The sequence below is a fragment of the Bos taurus genome, chromosome 14, assembly GCF_002263795.3.
Source record: "Bos taurus isolate L1 Dominette 01449 registration number 42190680 breed Hereford chromosome 14, ARS-UCD2.0, whole genome shotgun sequence".
In the NCBI taxonomy this organism is placed as follows: domain Eukaryota; kingdom Metazoa; phylum Chordata; class Mammalia; order Artiodactyla; family Bovidae; genus Bos; species Bos taurus.
In genome coordinates this window covers 34046400-34064242 of record NC_037341.1, presented here as the reverse complement: position 1 = coordinate 34064242, position 17843 = coordinate 34046400, and the positions used below count along the sequence as shown (strand labels likewise).

The 17843-nt window shown below is 39.5% G+C and overlaps 1 protein-coding gene across 12 annotated transcripts in view; it reads left to right on the top strand.

Moving 5' to 3' along the window:
* Positions 1-17843, top strand: part of NCOA2 (nuclear receptor coactivator 2) — a 285109-nt gene that overhangs the window by 55737 nt on the left and 211529 nt on the right. Inside the window, exon 3 of one of the 12 annotated variants that reach the window (XM_059874430.1) lies at positions 1-17843. This exon is cut by the window's left edge and continues 53649 nt beyond it. The exons of 10 other annotated variants lie outside the window; for them this stretch is intronic. The gene's annotated coding sequence lies outside the window, so the exon portion shown is untranslated. One more of the 12 variants, XM_059874433.1, reaches the window with a different exon arrangement.

The window sequence follows — 17843 nt, the reverse complement described above, 5'->3', positions numbered from 1 at the left end:
TAATCCAAAAGGAATACATTTGTGTGTGTGTTTTCCTATAAGATGGAGAAGAAATGCTTATTCCCAAAGTCATATTGGCTTAGAAACAGGAGGTAAATGTTGGTCATCAACTGTCACTTCTCTGGAGGAATTTCTTTTTTTTTTTCCAGATTTTTTTTTAATGAGTTTCTGGGGAATTGCCCCCTTGTCTGCCAATAGCTTTTTTTTCTCCTTTCCTAGTTTGCATTTAGTGATATGATCATATGTTTTAAGGGATCTCAGGTAAAAATTAATTTTTAATGGTTGCTATGGGCTTTAAATTTATTTTTTTTAATTGTAGTTGATTTATGATGTGTTAGTTTCAGTTATACAGCAAAGTGATTGCGTTTTATACACACACATACATATATATTTATATATATCCTTTTTCGGATTCTTTCCCATTGTTGGTTATTACAGTTGGTGAGTACAGTTCCCTGTGCTATACAGTACGTCTTGTTACCTATTTTATATATGTGTCTTTGCTCAGTTGTGTCTGACTTTTTGTGACCCCGTGGACTGGGGCCCACCAAGCTCCTCTGTCCATGAGATTTTCCAGTCAAGAATACTGGAGTGAGTTGCCATTTCCTACTCCAGGGGATCTTCCCGACCCAGGGATCAAACCTACATCTCCTGCATTGCAAACAGCTTCTTTACCACTGGGCTCCTGGGAAGCCCCATTTTATATACAGTAGTGTGTATTTGTTAATCTCAAAGTCCTAATTTGTTCCTTCCCCCTGCCTTCCCCTTCAGTAACTATAAGCTTGTTTTCTACCTGTGAATCTGTTTCTGTTTTTGTAAATAATTTATATCTTAATTTATTCCTGAGCCACTTTCGTTAATGCACAGTTTGCTAGAATGTTATCCATTCTTTGTTGTTTCCAACTATTGGCATAAAGTTGCTCATAGTTTTCTTCAGTGATTATTGAAAGTCTCTGCTGTGTCTGTAACTGTAAATATGTCCTCCTGAGTTCTTTTTGCAGCAGTTTCTCGGCTTGATTTTCTTGACATCACATTTTCAAAGTAGGGCATTCACTGTTCCTTGTTTTACCTCTCATCTGACGCGTGCATGGTCAGGCCCTGTTGACTCCTGCTGAACTGAGCTGAGCTTGGATTTGGAATTCAGGAGTGGATGGACCTTCCCTGTCTCTGGCCAATACTATGTGTCCACCGGTAGCTTGTCTTTCCCCTTCCCCTCCCTCCATCCCCCTCAGGTAGGAATTTTCAAAAACTTTCCCTCTCTTCCAAGTCAGTGTCTCTTTTTGTTAGTGATCTCATCCAATCCAGGCTTTTGCCATCGTCTTTATTTAGATGGCTCCCAAACTTACAACCCGAACTTGACTTTTCTTCTAAGCTCTGACTGCTCGCTTGGCATTTCTCCCTGAGTAACTTGCTTACACCTTCAGTGCAGCTCAAACTAAAGGGAAACTCCTGATTTCCCTCAGCCCAAACCAGTTCTTCCTCCTTATTTCCTGGTTTCTATTAATTGGCACTGCTACTCATCCAGACTCAAAATCCCAGTCATTTTGACTCTTAACGTCCAGACTCTTTGCAGCCTGCCTTCACAGTGTCAGCAGCGTGTATAATGTGACGACCCCTCATTCCAGTCTCACCACCTGCACTCAGACCCTCAGTGCTTTGTACCCGACGGTTGTTAATAACCTCCCTGCCTTCTCAGCTGAATCCAGTTCATCTTCCACGTAGAAGCAGTTTAACCACTCGCTAACTCAACAGCGATCAGACCACTCTTTAGATTCAGGTTACCTGAAGCCACAGCCTCCTCAAGTAGGTCCAAACTCCTTAGCTTTCTAGGTCTTCCAGAACAGCGCCCCCAAATGTTCCTTCCTTGATCTCCCCTACACTGCTTTACCCACGCTGGTATCTGGCCTGAGGGCTTTATCTCTGTTTTGTGTGCTTGAGTTTTTGTTCAGCTGTTTGCCCTTCGGTGAGTACCCTTTTCCTCATCTCTACCTGCTAAAAGGAAGCTTGTCAATGGTAATCTCATACTTTGTTGACAAGCTTGGTGACCTGCAGAACGCTTTTCTTTATTCTTTCTAGCGTGCTTAGCTCATTGTGTATCATCGCCATTTGGGTACTTGCTTAATATCTCCTCCTGGATTACAGGCTCCTAGTAGGTAGAAACTGTTTTCTGACTCTGCTTTCTCTTTTTCACTGCCTCAGCAGTTGGTATGGACACTCAGCAGATACTGACTGAAAAGGATGAAATGATTGTCGTTGTTTATAGTTGCCTTCAGTGAAACTCCTTACACTCTCTTCCTAAGAAGTTTAACTATTCCAGTACCTAGAGTTAATGGTATAGAAGGGTTGTAAAATGAGCCTTTCTAGAGATGTCACTGCAAGTGTGCAGCAGGCTCCTGGGGTGACAGGCACCATCTTTCTAATAAGTGCTGTCTTTATAGCATCATAGAGCTCTGCTGGAAGTGCGTCCTAAGGCATCACATGAGTGATGACGTTGATTGATTTCTGGGGTGGTATCAGGGCTCAATCGACCCTCCCCACCTCCTCTTTTGGTTATTTCTATTAAATAAAAGATTGAAACAACCCACGATGATACTTTAAATTTTCAGGTAGAAGTTACTGTACGTGATTCAGCATGGATTTATAAATGTATGAAGTGAATCCCAATATCTTTGTACCTTAATCCACAGAATGAAGATGATTAAGAAGGGGAGATTAATTTTACTTACTTTAAAGAAAACTGTTTAGGCCAACTTGATGTGAATCTGCCAATATATTTCACATGGATGGTATTGGTAAAGACAAAAATCATGCTTTTGTAGTTGAAAAATCATAATTAACATGTCCACTAATGTTAGTTGCTCAGTCATGTCCGACTCTTTGCTACCCCGTGGACTGTAGCTTGCCAGGCCCCTCTGTCCATGGGATTCTCCAGGCAAGAATACTAGAGTGGGTTGCCATTCTCTTCTCCAGGGGATCTTCCCTACCCAGGGATTGAACCTGGATCTCCTGCATTGCTGGCAGATTCTTTACTGTCTGAGCCACCAGGGAAGTTCAACCTGTCCACTGGCCTGTCAGCAAATTAAATATATGACACTCCATCATGATAAAAGATTTGGGAATATAGTGAACAGATGTACATAGGAATTATATTAAGCATTAATCTGTTACCATTTATAAAAGTTAGGGTTCTGTTCAACCCAACAGCTTGAGTGTAGAGATGGACTCGCCAGCCCAGCCATTTTCTGGGCATGTTGTGACTTAGTATGATCTGGGCTCTGGGCAAGCTGCCTGCTTGATGTGTCCTGTTTAGTGACACTTCTGGGTGTAGATATATATGATAAGCAAAGTTCTATATTTTGCAAAAGAAATAATTTCTTATATCAGTGTTTGTCTTTTTAAAGGAAAAAGGCAGGCTTCTCGTGTTCAGATTGGTAATCATTTCCATAATACTCAGCATCTTAAGTTTTAGCAATAGAAAAATACTGCCCTCAGTGCAGACACAGGCCTTGATCTGAGGCTGTTTATCTCTATAAAAAGGGATGTTACGAGAAGGAGAAGTAATTACTGTTTAGCAAGCACTTTGATATTTACACCCAGTGGCTGTAAACAGTTATTAAAAAGTCATTGAACAGGTCAGAATGGCAGGTGCAGTGGCGTGGCCATAGCAAGGGCCAGAAAAGCAGGATCTTTGCAGCTTTGGAGAAGGAGATTCACGTGAAAATGTTCTATTCCTGATTGAACATTTTATTATCATTAATTTTTCATTTTATATGAGCGTAGCTGATTAACAGTGTCGTGATAGTTTCAGGTAGACAGCAAAGCAACTCAGCCATATATATGTGCATCCATTCTCCCCTAAACTCCCCTCCCATCCAGACTGCAACAGAGCATTGAGCAGAGTTCCCTGTGCTATGCAGTAGGTTCTTGCTGGTCCTTCGTAATAGAATGGTAAACGTTTTATTACTAAACTGTTCAGTGAGGAGGATTCAATCACTAGATTTCTTATGTTTCAGAATGTTACAAGAAACCCCATACATTCTGCTGATAAACACAGATAAGTTGATTATTTCTTCTTTTTAATTTTAATTTTTTTTAGCACCAAAACCATTTTGTTTTGGGGTATAACTGAGTAACAATTGTAGTTTCAGGTGAACAGGGAAGGGTCTCAGCGGTAATATATGCATACAATCTCCCTCAAACTCCCCTCCCATCCAGGCTGCTAATGAACATTGAGCAGAGTTTCCTGTGCTACACAGTAGGTCCTTGTTGGTTATCCATTTGAAACATTTTATCCTTAAACATTTACAGTGTGAGGATTCCATCGGTAGATTTCTTTATGTTTCAGAGCATCACAAGAAACCACATACATTCTGCTGATGAACACAGACAGGCTCGTTGTTTCTTTTTAAACAGTAGCATGGGTGCTCATTCCCTATAGTAAAGGTAGCATTCTTAGAAGGAAATGTCATTTCACGACAAGACAGTAAGCACTGCAGTTCTTTGTATTTGGACAGGAGTGGTGGGGGTAGGGTGGGGGTTTCAGTTTGGTGTGGGGAGAGGCTGATTAAGAGTCCTCAACCTCGACTCTGCTGCTGCCTGCTGACTGTTTGAACCCAAAGTCACTTTTTACTCCATCCTTTGGCACTGTTTGACCTTAGGCAAATCACCAGGATTTTTTTTCCCCCCTCTAAATTTTTTTGAGAGTGTTGGAGAAGATCTCTTTTGAGTCTGGGTGATTTTTTGTTTTGTTTTGTTTTGTTTTTTAATTTTGGCCAGGGAGTGCAGCTTGTGGGATCTCAGTTCCCCCACCAGGGATTGAACCCTATGGCAGTGAAAGCACCAATTCCTAACCACTAGACCACCAGGGAACCCCCGTGGGCGAATATCAATTAAAAAAAAAAAATCTGTGATTTTTGGAGAACAGTAGCAGAAAATACCATGCAGAGAAAGTTGGAATTTATCATGGACTCTGTGAGAGGGATTTAATGCTTATGCTGCATTTAGAAGTTTAGAGCTAAAACAAATCTAAATTATGAACGATTCATCATCTTAATAGGATTTTACAGGGTACTTGGAATGGGTCCAAGCATTCTATGTATTTATATAAGTCAAGGTTTAGTTGCCATCAGATTGCTGCTGTTAATTGTTTTTGTGCTGACTGGTTTCAGCAGCCCCCGCCTGCCCCCGTAGAGAGAAGAAAGGACACATTAGTGTTTGGGAGCACGTGCTGTTAGTCCAAGTATCCTTCTTAAAAAATGCTTTGAAATTTTATCTGGCTGAAAAGTCACATTTCAGAATTTGAAGCCAACTTCTGAGCAGAGAAAAAAATCTATGAAGCATGCATGGCACATTTACAAATTCTTTGAGAAAACTGTGTGATTTGGAGTGATTATTTATCCCTATATCCCCAGATGTCACACACTGCCTTTTTACCCCTGGGGAGTAACCATATTGTATTATTTGTGATCCTTTGGAGTTATATGAAATGATAATTTAACTTTTCAGATGTGGTTAATCCACAGGCCCTGCTTCCTAACTATGAACATACATGGCATGACAGGCTTAACTGTTTCCAGGTGTGATTGGAGAACTTGGACGGTAAATTATTCGTAGATGATCTTGGCCACTGTAATTTACTACAAAACTGCCGCTTTGGCGTCAGCAGTTGAAAAGAGCATGTTAGTGTTAACTCCACTTGGGATACATTTTACATGAAATAAAAGAACTGCGTTTTTGAGAGAGTTAAGTGTTTATTTTTTATCCTACTATTTAGAACTCAGTTGTCTTTGGGATAGCTGAAGTTTTGTTAATAAGTTGCCCTTGATTTATGTAATCTGGATTGACTTTGCAAGACTTCTTACAGTTTGGGAGCCTCCCTCCCCTGTTCCGTGCCCAGTGTTGGAAACTTTTCTCTCCTCTGGCTCACTTTTAGCCCTGCCCTGCTCCAGAGAGCAGCCTTCATCTTTCCTCCTCTCCTGGCTGGTCCCAGTTCCTGGAGTGAAGCCTCATTTGCCTCCAGGAAAGAACTCAACCCAGCTTGAGACAGAAGAGGGCCCATTTAACACTCCTGCTGTTGTTGCCATTAGCAGTAGAAGTCCTTAAGTGATCTGGAGGGTTTGTAGTTAAGGAAGACAGAGAGAGGCTGTGTCTGTTTTGTAGCCCGCTAAAGGAGGAGTGAAATTCGGGGCAGAGGTTACACAGTGAGGAGAGTTGAAAGAGACAGCAGGCTGGCCCAGACTACTGGTTGGTTGTCCACTGGTTAGCCCAGCTGTACCCTCTGTTCTAGCCCGTGGGTGTTCCTCTTCAAATTCAAAACTTCCTGTCCTCCACCTGCTGGTCAGCCACTCTTAAACCTTCCCCACCAGAGTTGTAAAGGCATGCTAATGCTATACAAATAAAATATATGGATTAAAAAGGCCTTTGTTGCTGTGAGAGAAACTCATATCCATTTACAATTCTTCATAGCAGAGTGTCCCAAGTTCCAGTCAACCCTAAAATGGGTTTTGGAAACATTTTCAAAAAAATAATTTATTTAATTAATTGATTGATTCAGTTTTTGGCTGTGTTGTGTCTTTGTTGCTTCATGGGCTTTTCTCTAGCTGCAGAGAGCAGGCCTCTCATTGAGGTGGCTTCTCTTGTTGTGGAGAACAGACTCTAGGCATACAGGTTCAGTGGTTGTGGCACACAGACTTAGTTGCTCCACGGCATGAGGGATCTTTCTGGATCAGGGATTGAACCCATGTCTCCTGCCCTGGCAGGTGGATTACTCACCACCGAGCCACCAGGGAAACTCCCAGAAACACATTTTTTAAGGAGATTGCTTTCTCTTGTGGAACTCATGTTGAATATCTCCTTTCACTTTTTCTTAACTCTGAATTAGAATGAAAGCTTTGAATAAACTCAGATTCTGTTTGGGATTTTTTTTTTTTTTTTGGTCCAGCCTTGTGGCTTGCAGGATCTTAGTTGCCTGACCACAGATGGAACCCAGGCCCCCACAGTAAAAGCTCAGAAGTCCTAACCACTGAACTGCCAGGGAATTGCCAAGACTCAGATTCTTAATGAAAGAGGAGATAGGGCTGTTTTGTCATCTGCATTTTACATTTGTCACCCATTTTAATGTGCCAGTGGAAATCATCACTGATTCTTTGACTCTGGGGACTGTTTTTGAGATGGCAATGGTATAGAAATATTCATACATTATTTTAGTTATTTGTGACATCCTGGCAAATCTGCCATTATGTGTGGCAGAATGATAAGGAACAGAAAGGGCAGAAGTAGAGACTGCACTGATTTCATTGATAAAAATGTAAATCTTAAAGGAATTTTAAGATTAAGATTAAATTTAATTTGATCTGAGGCATTGAATAAACTTTAGTTCACCTAGTCACTTTGTCCCTTGAAAATTGTTTACTAACCTATGGGATTATAACTAGAGGCATTTGCTAATGTATTTGCAGTGACTGCTGAAATAATTCAAATTTATTGACCATCTGAGGATATTAAATATTTATCTTTTCTGCTCAGTGCCTGTAATGAAATAGAATATAAGTTAATGGTTAATGGCTTATAGGCTGTTATTTCTGAAATACTATCTTTATGTACTTTATCTAGTGACATTACTTCTATTTTGTATGTGTTTTGAAGCATATTTGGAATCTACCTTCTGTAATTTTGTCTGCTTAGCCAAACAGTATTCTAGAAGAGATTTTAAACTGTGTAGGGTGTGTGCGTGTGTAAATAATTGTAAAGAGAGAAAAGTATGTTAATTTGTAGAATACAGAGAAATCTATCATTACGAAAGAACAAATACAATGAAATAATAATGTATTACTATTACTATGTGTGTGTTCTGGCACCCTGGCAGTATTTAATGTATTCCAGAATGTTATCAGGTTGGCCATAATTCAGCATGTGAAAATCTAGCAATTGTGTTAGATTAGTGTTCAGTTCAGTTCAGTTCAGTGGCTCAGTCATGTCCAACTTTTTGCGACCCCATGAATCGCAGCACGCCAGGCCTCCCTGTCCATCACCAATTCCCAGAGTTTACTCAAACCCATGTCCATTGAGTTGGTGATTATTGTTAGGATGATTAATTAAAAATGTATTTGCAGGTGGAGAATCAGCGAAAGAAGCTAATTTATTTAGGTTTCCTTCAAATTAATGAGAATGCAGTGTTAAGCTAAAACTGTCTTTATACGAAAGTAGTTTTATTTGATTTCGTATAAACATTGTGAAGAACATAAAGCAGCATTTGTAGGTTTTAAACTTTAAGAGAAATAACTTAAAGTTATTTTGAGTTTTCTGAAAACTAGATATTCAGAACTGACTTTAAAGATGCTGAGAAGCTCGATTTTTCTACAAGCCCTAAGGGACTATCTGAGGGTTTTCTGTTTTGTTTTGCTTTAATTTTCACTATCTTGAAGAAAATGACTGCATTAGTGTGGTGAATTTTTAGAAAATTCAGATTATTTTGGATTTTACAATTACAAGGAACTTAATTTAACTGTCATTAGTTTGTCAAAACAGACAAATCATTTAGAAACAGTTGGCTGGTTGAATAACTGCTCTGTGTGTGATATTGTTTCATGTGAAGTATCAGGTGTATTACTGAGTTCTGTAGTGGTTAAGATAACAACAAACTTTAAAAAAGAATACCTCAAATCTTAGCATCATTCCAAAAAAATCTTTACTTTTTTTTTTTTTTGAGAGAAAAGAATCCTGGGAGGTTTTGTCAATTGTACCTTGAAAGTACTGTCATAGAAAAAGAGATCTGTATGGAATTAAAAGTTGTTGTATACTTGAAATGTAATATGTGTACAAAATCCATAGAGGAGACAACATGGGATTGACTAATATTAAATGGAATGCATTTGAATATTGGAACATTTGGCCTAAGGTCTTTCTTTTGTTCTATGTGTCTGCCAGGATTGTGGAAAATCTTGTAGCTTACTCCCCAGGCTTCTGTCTTACCAGAGGTTAGAATTTGCTAATTAAAAGACCATAATACTCGATTCATATTGTTGTATGGCAGAAACCAACACAACATTGTAAAGCAACTATCCTTCAATGAAAAATAAATAAATTTTAAAAAATGACTAAACAAGTATGAAACTCGCAAGTAATATTATAAATGCTAAATAGAAACATTCATGAGTAATATCTATGTTCTTGTCTTAAATAATATTCATTTTATTAGTAATAAATCAGTTATGACACTTTTCCCCCTGTGTGTGCTTCATTGCAATCAGTTTTACTGACTTTTTAGTGTTGGAGACTTTGATTTGTGGTTAGCAGGTATGTACCAAGAATCATACACGTTGAACAATTGGTTGAGGTACCTGGGCTTCATAGTTGTTGCTGTAGTCTCTAAGTTGTGTCTGACTCTTTTGCGACCCATGGACTGTAGCCCACCAGGCTCCTACATCCATGAGCTTTCCCAGGCAAGAATCCTGGAGTGGGTTTCCATTTCCTGCTGCAGGGGATCTTCTGGACCCAGGGATCAAACCTGCATCTCCTGCATTGGCAGACTGATTCTTTACCACTGAGCCACCAAGGAAACCTGGACTTAATTGTTCCTTTGTAGTATTGATCTTTTTCATAGAATTTACACTGTTTATTTTACAAACGCTGGCATAGTGATTACCACGGGACAGGCCTTGTTCAGTAATACTAACTCAGTTTACTTAAAACCTGATAGCATCCCTGGGTTGAAGTGGGCACGATCACCACCTCTGATTGCCGATGGCACGCAGGAGTCAGACCCCAGCCAGTGTGCGGGTCTCAGCGGTCTGCGGGTCTCAGCGGTCTGCCTCCAGTGTCTGCCCCACCACTTGTGCCCTTAACCAGTACCCCTGTTCCTGTCCAGAAAGATCTTTCTGGAAAGTTGAGTTGGAATTCTTTCCCTTGTCAGATCCTTCCATGCTCTTGCTGACTAGACAGGGATCCCTGGAAAGGGCATGCTGGCTGGAGCTCTCACTATCTCACTCGGCTAGCTCTTGGGAGGCAGGCAGTGTGATTGCATCTGACTGTGAGTGGCCCTCATTTGGCTTCAGGAGCAGCCCTTGGGTAGAAACTTCCCTGGATCTAGAAGGAAGTCTCCCCTCTTATTCTAGAGATCTGGGGCTAAGAGTGAGAGCGGTGTCCAAGTTTAGAGTGGAAGCTGAGAATAAGGAAAAAAGCAGAGAGACAGTACTGTTGCTTGATGGAAAATGTGAGCCCCACACCGAATCTCACCAATGCCAGTGTTTAGAGGAGCTTCATTTCTCAAGGACAACTTTGCTAACCCACTCCAGATGAGCAATAGTGGGGACTTGTTTGTGATTAGGGATTCTTCTCAGCAAGGCTGGGGGCACGTGCGCACATATGTATGTGTGTGTGTACACATGCACATAGGATTGCTCTTAAACATGTCGATATTTGGTCCATACCACATGTTAAAAATTATAATGAGTTTATGTTAGCAGCACAGTGGTAAAGAATCCACCTGCCAACGCAGGAGATGCAAGGGATGAGGGTTCGATCCCTGGGTCAGGAAGATCCCCTGGAGTAGGAAATGGCAACCCACTCCAATATTCTTGCCTGGAAAATTCCATGGACAGAGGAGCCTGGCAGCCTGCAGTCCATGAGGTCTCAACAGGTCTAACACAACTGAGCACACACAAACAAGCCCTAGTTTGTGAGCAGCTCCTGGTTTGTGGCATCATCATACACGCAGACCTGTCTCCATCGGTATTCTTAAGGGGAACTTGTTGTCTTGAAGTTTCAGCTGCTTTGTAAGGTGACTTTTTTTTTTCCCTTTGGAGGTACCATTTTTTTCTTTTCACACAGCCCCTCAGGGGGACTCTCGTTTTCATAAAATAAACCTTAAGTTGTGCACCTATTTTCATAGCAACATGACTCTTAATACCCAAAAGGTGGAAGCAACTCAGTGTCTATTGAGAGATGAGTGGATAAATAAACCGTGATCTCTAGCTGCAATGGAATATTATTCAGCCTTAAAAAGGAAGCAAATGCTGACAAGTTAGATGAAACTGTTCTCAACAGTGTGTTGAGTGACATAAGCTAGTCACAGTAAGGCAAATACGGCGTGATTCCACTCCCATAAGGTACCTAGGGTAAGTTCATAGAGACAGAAAGTGGAATACTCATCACCAGGAATGGGGGTAGTGAGGAATGGAAACTGGGCGTTTTTGTTTTGTGACTACAGAGTTTCAGTTTTGCATGATGTAAAGAATTCTGGAGATTGGTTGTGCAATAGTGTGAATGCCCTTCTCACTACTGAATTGTACACATAAAAATGGTTAAGATGGTAAATTTTATGTTATGTGTATTTTACCATAATTAAGACAACAGCAGACCTTTCAGATTTAGTATAAAGTCTGTTCAGCTGTGCAATGCTTTCATTGACAGATACTTCCTGGTAGTAGCCGGCTCTTGGAATGGTTGAGAGTACTGAGCTCAGGCCTACTCTCCAGGGAACAGACATTGTGGCACGACTGTGAGTGTGTTACATCAGTCCTGAAAAAGCTGATCATGGACGTTGAAGGAAGGAATCAGGGGTATGGGGAAGGGTTTGCGTGTGCAGAGCTTATGGAGACGGGAATGAGGGGACCGTGTTCAAGGCGACTGAGGAAATGACCAGTATTTATGTGGCCAAAGATAGCTGATGGCTCCAGTGCCACAGTGCTGGCAGAAGTCTGCATTTTTACAAGTTTTGACTTTCTGATAATGTTGAGACTTTTTGATTATTTATTTATTGTTATTTTGCTTTATTTTATTTCTCACCACATCTACCAGGTAGAATATTTGATGCCTTCCGCCAGGGACCCATGTACACTGTGTTTGTCAGTACTTATTATAACAAGTATTTCAAGAAAGGTCCTGTGCTATAAGGTATTAGGATTGTTGTAAAGATCAAGCCAGAGCCCCCTGTCCTGGAAAGCTTTCTGCTCTGAAAGAGAAGATAGAGCATGTGGACCATTACAACTGAAATTTAAGACAGAGCCTCATAAACAGTATAAAGAGATCCAATTTTCAGAAGTGAGATCCAAGGATCACGAGCAGGAGCGGAACCTTGAAAGATGGAGAGGCTGTTACCAAATAGAGATGACGGGGGTCTGGATCCATGTTGAGTATCATGACACAGATGGATACAGGCCAGGCCAGGGAGATCCCTGCCAGGAGAGGCGAAGAGCCCAGTGTCATTGGAGAACAGGATGCACATTAGTTGTAGGAAGATGATGGCAGAGATGCTTTAGGGCCAGATCGTGGGGAGTTATCTATGTCTTACTGAAAGGTTTGAATTTCCATCAGCAGCAGGGAACTGTTGCAGGTTTCTAATGTGGGAATGACGTGGTTTGACACCTTCAGAGGTTAAGCACACGAACGTGTGGGTAGGAAGCAGGCTTGATCCGATTGTTTAATTATAGAGGCCGATTTGGTTCTTTGGTGTCCATCTGAAGTAGGAAATTAGGTTGGATAAATAATTAGGGAGGATACAGATTAGGCATTAAACATTAGGTGGAGATGTTAAGAACACATCTAATTCACAGTGGAGATCTATTGAAAGAGTTTGACATGATGAAAGCTGTTTTTTTTTTTTACATATATTCTTTATCATATTCTTTTCCATTATGGTTTATCCGTATCACAAGATATTGAATATAGTTCCCTGTGCTATGTAAGACCTTGTTGCTTCTCCATTCTGTATGTAATAACTTGCATCTGCTAATCCCAAACTCCCAGTCCATCTCCCTCCATGAAAATGCTCTTGAAGATCAGTTAGGCAGTAGTATAGAAGGGACTTTACAGTGAGAGGAGCTAGTTAGTGAAAAGTTTGTTGAATGATGGAATTAGGAAGAGCTGAGGAGGGTAGTAGCAACAGAAACAAAGAGAAGATTGACACAAAGCAGAGGAAATGGTGAAGAGGAGGAAGTGAAATTCACAAGTGGTGAGCATATTTATATACGGAGCATTTGTTCCATGACAGGACAACTGACCAGTCATGCTCATGCTTAGAAAATATACGTGCCAGTTTGGTCAGAAAAGGGGCATGAAGTTGTGAGATGGCTGGGCTGAGCAAGCTGATGGGAGGCTGGTAGCTCTCAGGACCTCCCAACTGACATGGGCAGACAACGCTCACTGTCAGAGTCCACAGACGTACCCAGGCCCGTGGTTCTCAAACCTCTGTGCCTTGGCACACCCGTGAACTGCAGACCCTTCAGAAACGCATTGACATTATTGCTGAGAGTGGACAGTCACATTGCCCGGCAGTGTATGAAAGAGAGCCCAGCTGAGCAGGTTATCAGGGAAACGATTGCTGTGCCTGAGGACAGAGCCGAGTTCACTGCCTCACTCCTGCTCCCCAAGGCTTCCAGAGACCCTCGTGCCCAATAGCATTACAGAGCTGGGGGATCTGGGATGGATGCGCCCTGAGTTAGGCATTGATGTAATAGGGCACGCTTGTGACGATTCTTCACTTTGTTCCATTTCCTTCTGAGTCTTTTCGTTCATTCACTGACGTCAGCTAACAAGCAGGTCCAGTCTTTGAACATGCCTTGTAAACAACTGGCGAAGACCGGTCCTGCCAGCTCTTTGATAAATGTGTCTACCAACTATCGCAGTGGATAAAGGTAGAGTGGAAAGAAGATGGAATTGAGAATGTGGAATCATAGGTTTGAATCTTTGCTTTGCCACTAGCAGTGAGACCTTAGGCAAGTTATTTAGACTCAGTTTTTTCCATTTTTTTGTAAAATGAAGGTAATAATATTTACCTTTCAGGCCTGCTTTGATAACTTGAGGTAATGACTAAAATATAGGCATTGTCCTCTGTGGAGAAGAATAATGTATTTCTTGTCTCCAATATGTGATGATTTCAGTGCTTTGTATTCCTCTCTGTATTAAGCAACCGTTTCCCAGGTTTTGTAAAGCCTGTGTTTCTCTGAACTATGGACTCCTGGAATTTGAACTTTAAAGATTAAATAGACTTAGAGTACTCAGAACACCAAAGCAAGCACCGATCACTTGTGAGTTTTTTAAAATGGAAAAAAAAATTAGTTTGATTGAAGCATTACATTGCTGTTAAAATCTATTCAAATAGCAAAATATCTTGTCATATACCTTAAAACACTTTTTTTTTTTTTTAAGTACTTATCACCTTCCCCAGAAAACAGTAGTATCAACAACAAAACTTATGACTAAAACAGTCAAAGGGGGTTTTGGTAGAATTTTCTATCAACTTCCACAGAAAAAAAGACTCATCTTTATATCTAGAACTAGGAATACGCTGGGGAAAAGTTTTAGTCTGACTAGCATTCTTGAAATAGACTAAATCATATTGTAGTGTGTCGTGGTATTGTGAAACAGATTTTAGTGTAGGTGGTTTTCTTTTAATAATTGAGTGTAGTTTTAAATGCTCTTACAAACCTAGCCATTTAAATTCATAATAGGCTTAAGCTCAGCGCACGTATTCTCTGCTCAGATGCAAGTGTAGTTGTGTTTTCAACCAAAAAAAAAAAAAAATTGACTAGCTTTTTAAAAGAATTCCTAGAGATGTGAAAATTCTGGGGCTATTTACTTTGTCCAGTTGTAGCTACTCGCAGTTTGTTGGCTTCATCGCCAACCTCTTTGAATTCCAGTTACTGTTTACCGTATACCTGTGTTTTTAGTAAAAGAGTTGATTTGCAAGTCTTAAAATGGCATCCATTATCACATAGTGATTTGCTTTTCATAAGCGGTGTTTTTTCAAACCCTAATAAAGGTATTCATGTAACATGAATATAAAAGTAAATCCTATTGACCTCACGGGGATTTTTCATTCTAACCTTTTCAGCATCTCTATTCATGTCATGATATAAGTCATGGTTTATTGTTTAGAACTGTAACTTGCTTCTGGGTGTGAAAATGCATTTTTTTTCTTACTGCCTTTGCTGGGACTGTAACATCTTAATGATTTTGTTAAACAATATACGTGATTGCTGCCTTATGGAAGATGAGGTTTGTTTTAGAAAATTTAAATGTAAAAAGATAAAGCTTAAATGAAAATGAAAGCTTAGTTTAAAATGAACATGGATAAAGCCTGATTTTTACTTTGGTTTCTCTGCTAGTATGCAGTTTGATGCCAGGGGAAAAAATGTAGATATGAAAATAACATCAAAGTGTTAGACTTTTTAAACATTGACACAAATTAATACATAGCAGTAATTTCAGACATATTAGCTTAAAGCAAGATTATCTCAGTTACTTTTAGCTATAAATTTTGTTAGTGAACTGAAAAGAACTGTAAAAAGCAAAACATCTCTATATAATTCATACAGTTATAGTAGTTTTTCAAATTAGTTTAACATTTTTAGTAGCATTTTACATTTGAGCAGGCTAGAATTTTGAATCAGAATAAATTCAAAGACTCATGTAAGCTGTAGTAAATGTTTTGAAAATTGTAATGACCTTTTGCAGTTACTTACGTGCTGAACTGTATTAGGTTAGGTAATTTTAAGTTTTTAAATTTAGCATTCTGGCATTGAATTGGTCAAGTTAGGATTCTATTTTGTTTTATTTTTGTAAGAAAGCTTTATGCTGTAGCTTTTATAAGTAATAATTTGGGCCATTTTTATAAGGAAAAAATCTAGGAAATAATATATTAATATGATGCCTTTACTAAAGTTGTAATTTAAACATGAAGTTTGCTTTTTATTAAGAGCTGTGCTGTTATGAGCAATTTGGGATTAAATAAATCCCTCCTTAATGTTAGAACTATTTCCTATGCTGACTGTTCTTGAGTAAATGGGAGTATGAGAGGCTTTAAAACAAATTAGCTAATTGAAAGGTTTTATTTGGGAGAGAAAATTGCTAAAATTAATAAGAAATCATTAATTCTTTTCATTTGCGTTGTATTGCCTTCTCCGAGTAACTGAAGGTAACCAAGTCTTAGGTGTTAGAGTTGCGTTTATTTTATCTAACCACTTCAACCCGAAATCTTCCCTAAGTATATTGCACGCATTCATACCTTTTAGGATTCCATATACATAGTTTCTTCTTTTCTTGTGACTGTGCATGCATTTTTGTTGAGTATTGGTTTTGCTTTTATATTGTGGCATCAGATCTGTCCAGATTTTGAAAACTTGTGTCTGTTTTTTCCCATGACTGTAGGTTATTTCTTTTCACTATTGGTTTTCAAAAATCCTTTCACCGTGATCCTCTGTTGATGCAAATAAAAAAACAGGTAATAATAGTAGTTACCATTTTTTGAATACTTTATAATCTAAAGATCAACCCTGTATCAAAGGTATCCCCATCCTATAAAGGAAAAGGTTAGGTTTCAGTTCAGTTTAATTGCTCAGTTGTGTCTGACTCTTTGTGAGTCAGTTAGGTGTAAAGGGGCTAAATAACTTATAAAGGTCAGGAAGCCAGTAAGTAAGTAGTAAGACAGAATATGACTCAGATGAGTTTGAATATATATGTGAATACGTATACACTTTTGTGAATACTACCCAGATCAATACAGAGACCATTTCTAGCACCCAGGAGACTCTGTGTGCATGCTGTCATCAATACCCTTAAAAAGATAACCACTGTTCTGTTCTCAATTCCCGCAGATCTTGATTGCTCCTTGATTAGTTTTTCCTGGTCTTGAACTTTATAAAAATAGAATGTACTCTCTGGGCCCAGCCTTCTTTTGCCCAGAATTACATCTGTGAGTTTCATCTACGTTGTAGTGTAGTGTTTATTTCTTCTTTTTCATTGCTATATAGTGTTCGATTATGTGAATATATTAACATTTTTGTATTTGTCTTATTGATGGCCATCTGGGTCATTTCCATTTTTGGCTTTTAAGAATAAAGCTGATGTGAACATTCTCTTACATATTTTTAGTTTTATGCATGTTTTATGCTCTCTTCTCTTGGGTATATACCTAAGATTGAAATCCTGGGTAAATTATAAATTGAGCTTTAGTAAAAAGGCAATGGCACCCCACTCCGGTACTCTTGCCAGGAAAATCCCATGGATGGAGGAGCCTGGTGGGCCGCAGTCCATGGGGTCACTAAGAGTCGAACATGACTGAGCGACTTCACTTTCACTTTTCACTTTCCTGCATTGGAGAAGGAAATGGCAACTCACTCCAGTGTTCTTGCCTGGAGAATCCCAGGGACGGGGGAGCCTGGTGGGCTGCCGTCTGTGGGGTTGCACAGAGTCTGACACGACTGAAGCGACTTAGCAGCAGCAGCAGTAGTAACTGGCAATCAGTTTTTCAAATATTTGTATAAGTTTTCATTCCCATCAGCAATATATGGGGTTCTATTTGCTTCACATTCAACATTGTTAGTCTTATGAATCTTTTCTCCTTTTAAATTTTAATTTAATCTAGTAGGATATGGAGTTTGATATCAGGGAAATGAAAATTAAAAGTTACCTTTTAGAATGAAAATGTATTTAGTGTGAAATATGTGTTCTTACTCATATTTAAAGATTAATGGTTGTGTATATGTTCTTGAATATTGCTGATCAACTAATTCTTCCCCTAATTTCTGTCTCTGTAAGCAAGCCTTGATTACTTTTTAAATCACTGATCAGTTTTTTCTATAATAAAGACAAGTGTATGGATGTGAGACTTGGACTTATAAAGAAAGCTGAGAGCCAAAGAATTGATGCTTTTGAACTGTGGTTTTGTAGAAGACTCTTGAGAGTCCCTTGGACTGCAAGGAGATCCAACCAGTCCATCCTAAAGGAAATCAGTCCTGAATATTCAGTGGAAGGACTGATGCTGAAGCTGAAACTGCAATACTCTGGCCACCTGATGCAAAGAACTGACTCATTTGAAAAGACGCTGATGCTGGGAAAGATTGAAG